Source organism: Mustela nigripes, chromosome 1, assembly GCF_022355385.1.
Source record: "Mustela nigripes isolate SB6536 chromosome 1, MUSNIG.SB6536, whole genome shotgun sequence".
Classification (NCBI taxonomy): domain Eukaryota; kingdom Metazoa; phylum Chordata; class Mammalia; order Carnivora; family Mustelidae; genus Mustela; species Mustela nigripes.
In genome coordinates, this window is record NC_081557.1 from 153436991 (window position 1) to 153442990 (window position 6000).

The 6000-nt window shown below is 45.2% G+C and overlaps 1 protein-coding gene across 1 annotated transcript in view; it reads right to left on the reverse strand.

Annotated features, from left to right (window-relative positions):
* Nucleotides 1-5677, reverse strand: part of GPRIN3 (GPRIN family member 3) — a 69615-nt gene extending 63938 nt beyond the window's left edge. Inside the window, exon 1 of the mRNA XM_059375980.1 lies at nt 5413-5677. The gene's annotated coding sequence lies outside the window, so the exon portion shown is untranslated. The remainder of the gene's footprint in view (nt 1-5412) is intronic.
* Between the last annotated feature and the right edge of the window lie 323 nt (nt 5678-6000).

A 6000-nucleotide genomic window follows, 5' to 3' on the forward strand; every position in this document is an offset into this window, starting at 1 on the left:
TGGAATCCCTTGAAGACCATCGTAAAATACAGATTTCTAAGCCCTACTTCCAGATTCAGATTTGGCTTCAATAGGTCATAGCATTTAACCTTCCAGCTAAGGGTCAGTTACTATTGCCTGATAATAATAATTCAGCCTCCCACTTACACTGCTAGCTTTAAAATAAAGCCGACAATCTAATTACAGACATGAAAAATTAGAAAGCTGTTATTGTGTTGCCAACTCCAATAAGCCCAGATAAAAAGCTGTGAAAATTTTTCTCACTGGCATTCAAGACACTAAGTAATCTAAATGGTATGCGCATTTACATTTTCCCCCATAAAATTCAATAAAATGTCTTTTCAATTCAAATGAAGCCTCTAAATGTTTTTATTATTCTGGACTTGACTCTTCTGCAAAAAACTTAGGTTATCACTGATTTACACATTCTGATGTGGAGAAGGAAGATGAACAAGCATTCTGGGACATCTTTATAAAAAGTGAATCTTACTCCAAAGCCAACTAATTTAGGCACCTGAGTCTATTGTAACTGTCCCTCTTCTTCCGGTTAAGGGCATAACCTTATTCTAAAGGGTATCAATACCATAACACTGTTTGATTCCCTAGGAAAGCCAGCAAGAGTTGAAAGAAGCCCACCAAACATGTTAAAAAGCACGAATAAAGACTTCCTCACCCGATTTTATCGACTCGAAATAGCTATCAGGTTGCAGCAAAAATCACTGATGCCAACTTCTCAAAATGCATACAACCCTATTTAAATCTTTAAAATGATGAACAAGTCAGAGTGCAACTGGAAAATAAAGTCTGCCAGGTTCTGCCCTTCCTTTTTGGGTTCTGAGTACCAAGTCGTCTGTTTCATTTTCCATAAAGCTGTCGGTTCTTAGCATGGGTCCTAGCACGGGGCTTTATACCCAAGAGGCATGCAGGAAAGGAGACTTACAGGAGAGAATAGAAAGGTTTGCCCAGTTTGGGGCAGTCACTCGATCACCCTTGTCCCTCTGTGCCAATGATGGTACTTGTGTTCTGAGAAATGAAATGCTCAGGCTACAGTGTGGTGTGTCACATGATTTCAATTGTTTATTAAATTCAATCGAAACAAGGCCTAGCTAGTAAATTATTGCAAAAAAAGATTTCTTCTTAAAGGCAGGAAATGACAGATTTATGACGTGATGGACATTCTGTCTAGATTTTCTTAAAGCAGTAGTACTAGGAAAAGAAATCTTAGATATAAAATAAATTGCAACTCTTGAGTCAGATTTTAGTCCAAACAGAATTTCTGCTGCAATTCCCTCCCTGCAACTTGATTCCCATTTTTTTCTTTTTTAAATGATTCTTAAATAAAGTTCATATTACCTCACCTCATTTTTTACTTCCTCCTTCTAGAACACCACCCCTTCCTCACAGCCCAACCAGATCCACTGATCTTTCATAAAGTAGCTCACGTTCCATCTCCTCCTTGAAGCCTTTCTGGATTAATGGAGTCCACAAGGTCTCCTCTCCTAACTTCACTGCCATGAATTACTGGTAAGTCATAATGTCTTTCCTTTCTCAAGGCAGTTTGGCTCTTCGGAATATTGTGTACGTGCGTGTGTACCAGATGTCCCAGTTGACTCTTGGGGTCTTGCAAATTGGAAGCATCTCTTTTTGTCACTTAAAGAAGTAGCTTTTGGACTTTTTGGAACATGATGCTTAATCAGATATACATTCTAAATCATAATCCGATGTGTCTATATACCTATAAATAAATATATATTTAATCAAACAGTTCCATGAGCTGTACTTATCCTTCTATTCTGCTTTACTTTTATTTTATTTTATTTTTAAGATTTTATTTATTTATTTGACAGATAGAGATCACAAGTAGGCTGAGAGGCAGGCAGAGAGAGAGGAGGAAGCAGGCTCCCTGCTGAGCAGACAGCCCAATGCAGGGCTCGATCCCAGGACCTGGGGATCATGACCAGAGCGGAAGGCAGAGGCTTTAACCCACTGAGCCACCCCGGTGCCCCTTATTTTATTTTTTTAAATAAAAATGCCATCAGACCCAGTACACTGACTTCACAATGGGTTGTGACCCATTCCAGAAGGGCATTTACTGATTACTGTGGGACTGCCATATATATTTCCCTCCCTTAAAACAGAATTTTAAAAATTGTATGAGACCTGGCTCTCTTTAGAGTGTGTTTCTGAGCTACTTCTTTTTTTCTTTCAGTTTTTCAGACCATCACACTTGTGCCTTTTGGTGTCATCTGGGACAATTAAATCCTTGGCATATACAGTATTTTCCATCTTTTTGCCCTGAGGAATGTTATCATAAAAATAAGATTCTCTGCATTTCTATAAGCTCCAATCTCCATTCTTTCATTCCCTTTCATTTTTACAATACGGGAAGTGGGTAGTAGACATTTTGTAGGCGAAGATATCGAGGCACAGAGAATTAGGACTTCCTCAAGGGCACGTCTCCCTTTTAATCAGGTCATTACAATAGTAAATGGGGTTTCTAGATATTTGAAGGATATAAAGTTGGGGGATGGGAACACAGTGCCTCCCTATAATCGTGTGTATCTCACTTGACCAGGTCAAACGGTTTTTACTGACCAGATGAGTCAGGGGCTCTGCCAGATTTCAGTTTGAAGGTCAATCAGCTTCCTTTCAGCCTCATCTTTCCACCTTTGTCTACTTGCAGTTTTTCACCTACCTCCAGCTACTTATTATTCCTGGGCCTCTTCATCCTTTGGCCCCTCTACCAGGATTGTTCCTCTCTCTCTTCTCTTTCTCAGACTAGTTCCTCTCGTCCTTCGAATTTCCAGGCACTGTCCTTGTCTTCTCTATCTCCACGACCAGGCGTCCACAGCTTCCTGTGCAGGCTTTGTCAGAGCACTTAACTAGCTGGTGCTCCTGGCCTCCCAAGTTGTACCAGCAGGGGCTGTGTCTCCCTCACTCTTCTCTTCTGTTCCATAGTCTAAGACCATGGTAAGTTCTGGATAAACAAATGTCGAATATGTGAATGAATCAGTGAAGAAGTAAGTGCGTCGAGGGCAGAAACTGTCACCATTGAAGGTGGTACAAGGAACCCAAGTGTGAACTGGGGCTGGAATTGTGTGTCCTGAATCTTAGAGGCCAATCTTTTAGGATTTGGGATTCCATGGCTGATACTTTCATGCTTCCCCATCAGCTATAGATTTTCTGACTGGAAAGTCATACAGTGAAGAAGAGCTGTGTCTAATATATTCTTTTAAGTATATTTGAGCACGACCAAGAAAATGTCAAAGGGTCAAATAATTAAGGCAAGTGTATTGAGGCAATTAAAAAACACCTAAATTTTGGGGTGCCTGGGTGGCTCAGTGGGTTAAGCCTCTTGCCTTCGGCTCAGGTCATGATCCCAGAGTCCTGTGATGGAGCCCTGCACTGGGCTCTTTGCTCAGCAGGAAGCCTGCTTCCCACTTTCTCTCTGCCTGCCTCTCTGCCTACTTGTGATCTCTGTCTGTCAAATAAATAGATAAGATCTTAAAAAGCAAAAACAAACAAACAAACAAAAAAACCACCTAAATTTCAAAACAGCTCGTTGGACCCTATCCTGACCTCCATTTGAGACAGACCTAATTCAGGTCATGCTTCAGGCCTCCACTTCCCACGCAAAGCACTGCACTTTTGATTTTGTCCTCATCATTTTCATAAAAGTCTAGTTAGGGATTAAGGGAAGCTTCAGCACAACACAACACACACTGCATGGGTCACCATGAGTTCCTCTGCTCTGTTTCCAAAATAAATCCCAGTGATATACCATCTAGACTTGCAATGGCAAGTACTACTTTTTTTTCCTGTTTATGAATCAACAACCCATTTCCTCCCCCCCCCCCACCCCAACAACACATAGAAACTTGAAAGTGCTCTTTGTGATTCTATTTAAAGAACATGCTCTAATGCAAACTCCCGTCTTTCGCAGATAGGGACAGAGCAGATTTTCTTCTTTATGCTGTGACTCATGTGTCTTTATTCCCAGACTCAGGGCAGGCCAATGGTGAACACAATGGAAAAGAAAAAATAGTTTATAACAGGAAAATAAGCACATCCGAGAGAAGTACGCTCAAAGCATTATCAAAGTAAAATATACAGCAGCACCAACAAAAGCAAACAAAAGCCCACGCAAGAGATGTGTAAATATTTCATGAAGCTAAGCCTTAATCAACTCTCTCTCCAAATCTTGCTGGTGTTGTAAACACTCAGTTTCTTTCAGTCCCACCATGACCCAGATTCCTCGCAAAAAAATAAAAAAAATAAAAATATGGACCGACGGTTCTTTAACAAATGTGCTGTGAAAAATACTCAGATGAGCCATATCCAGGGATTGCTTTAACTGGAAGAAGATACCTTAATAAAAGGGAGTTGCTTCTTGGTGACTCTGGGCTTCTTTCTCCATTCCTCCTCTAAACCCCTGCCTTTTCCCTACTGCCTCTGCCGGTTTCTGGACATTCACATCATCTTAACCTTGAACTGTCTACACTTCAAGCAGAGATTTCTCCCAACGCTTCTTCAGGAGGCCCTTTAAATCCAACAGCGATCTGCTGCCTTCCCACCACCTAAAATTCACTTCCCAGTGCCCAGGTATCCCCCTTCCTCCGGACACCCCCTTTCATTGTCCACTGCAGCGTCTGAAATTTTGCGTATCTTTTAGATCTGCCTGGATAGGATGAAAATCTGTTGTGTGTATTGGCTGGCACTGTTCAGATCTTTTCTAAAAGCCCTCTCCCAAGAACCATTTATAGCCTCCAGTCTCTACCCTGATTTAATGTGGTTCCAAAGTTCACCTCTAGATACTGAACTGGTCTCTACAATGATTTCCCTTTATCAACCTCTGACTGCCCCCCCCCCCGCCCCGTCTCCACCTATTTCAGGAAAAACTACATATGTAAATGTGTGCGTGTATTAAAAGACACACACACACACACACACACACACACACACACTAGTGTTTTGACCCTAAAGAGAATTAAGCATGGGAAAATGAGAAAAATACAAGTATAGTATTATAGTATTACAGACAGACACACAGACACACACACACATCTATTTGTACATTCACAGTGTGCACACCCGATTGATTATAAAACCCCCGCCCAAGAACGAGAACAGCAGGTAGCTTCTCCCGTTTACCTTCAAAGCCAGAATCTAAGGGAGCAATGACCTTGCAGAGAAATTCATCACCTGCGAGAAAGACGGCCCCTCCTGGAGCGCAGAATGCGATGGGGAAAAGAGCAACAGGCAAAACGATCACCGGGCAAAATGTGGGACCCAATCCATCCCCCGTCACTACGGAGCACACCGCAAAGCTCCGGTCCCACGGGTTGGACGCTGGGCAAAGGGGGCGCGGCGGGGGGAGAGGGGCGTCTTCTCCCGCGGCCACCGGTCGCCTACCTGCTCTGGCCCGGTTCTCCCCCGCGCGGCGGGGCGACTGCCTGCGCTGTGGCGGGGTTTTCCCGTCGCATGTCCCAAGCAGCGGTTCTCGGCGCCACACGGAGGGCTTCGGCGGGCTCTGGAGCAGCGGTCCTTTTTAGACCCGCTCCGGGAGCGAGCTGGGTGCTTGCAGGAACTGATATTACTATGCAAAGAGCAGAGGCGGCGCGCAGGAGCCGGGCGGAGACCGCGGGGGCCGCCCCCACCGCGGGGCTGCAGCCGCCGCCGCCGCCGCCGCCGCTGCCGCCGCTGCCCGGCACCGAGCCAAATTGGTGGTGGGAGTTCACGCGCCCGACTGCTCATCCGTCAGGCCCGGGATGCGCGCACCTGTCCACGTAGGGCAGCGCCGCGGGGCCGAAGCCTCAGAGGAAGGGGCTGCAGCTCCGCGGGCGGCGGCGACGGCGGCGGCAGCAGGACGCCGAGCTCCGCCCCCGCCGCACCCCAGCCCAGCCTTCCAGGTCCCCGGGGAAGGGTTTGCAGCGGCGACTTGCTGCGCGCCAAGGGGCGTAGCTGGCTAGAGGCTGAAGGGTTACGGTTCTACTGCAAGGT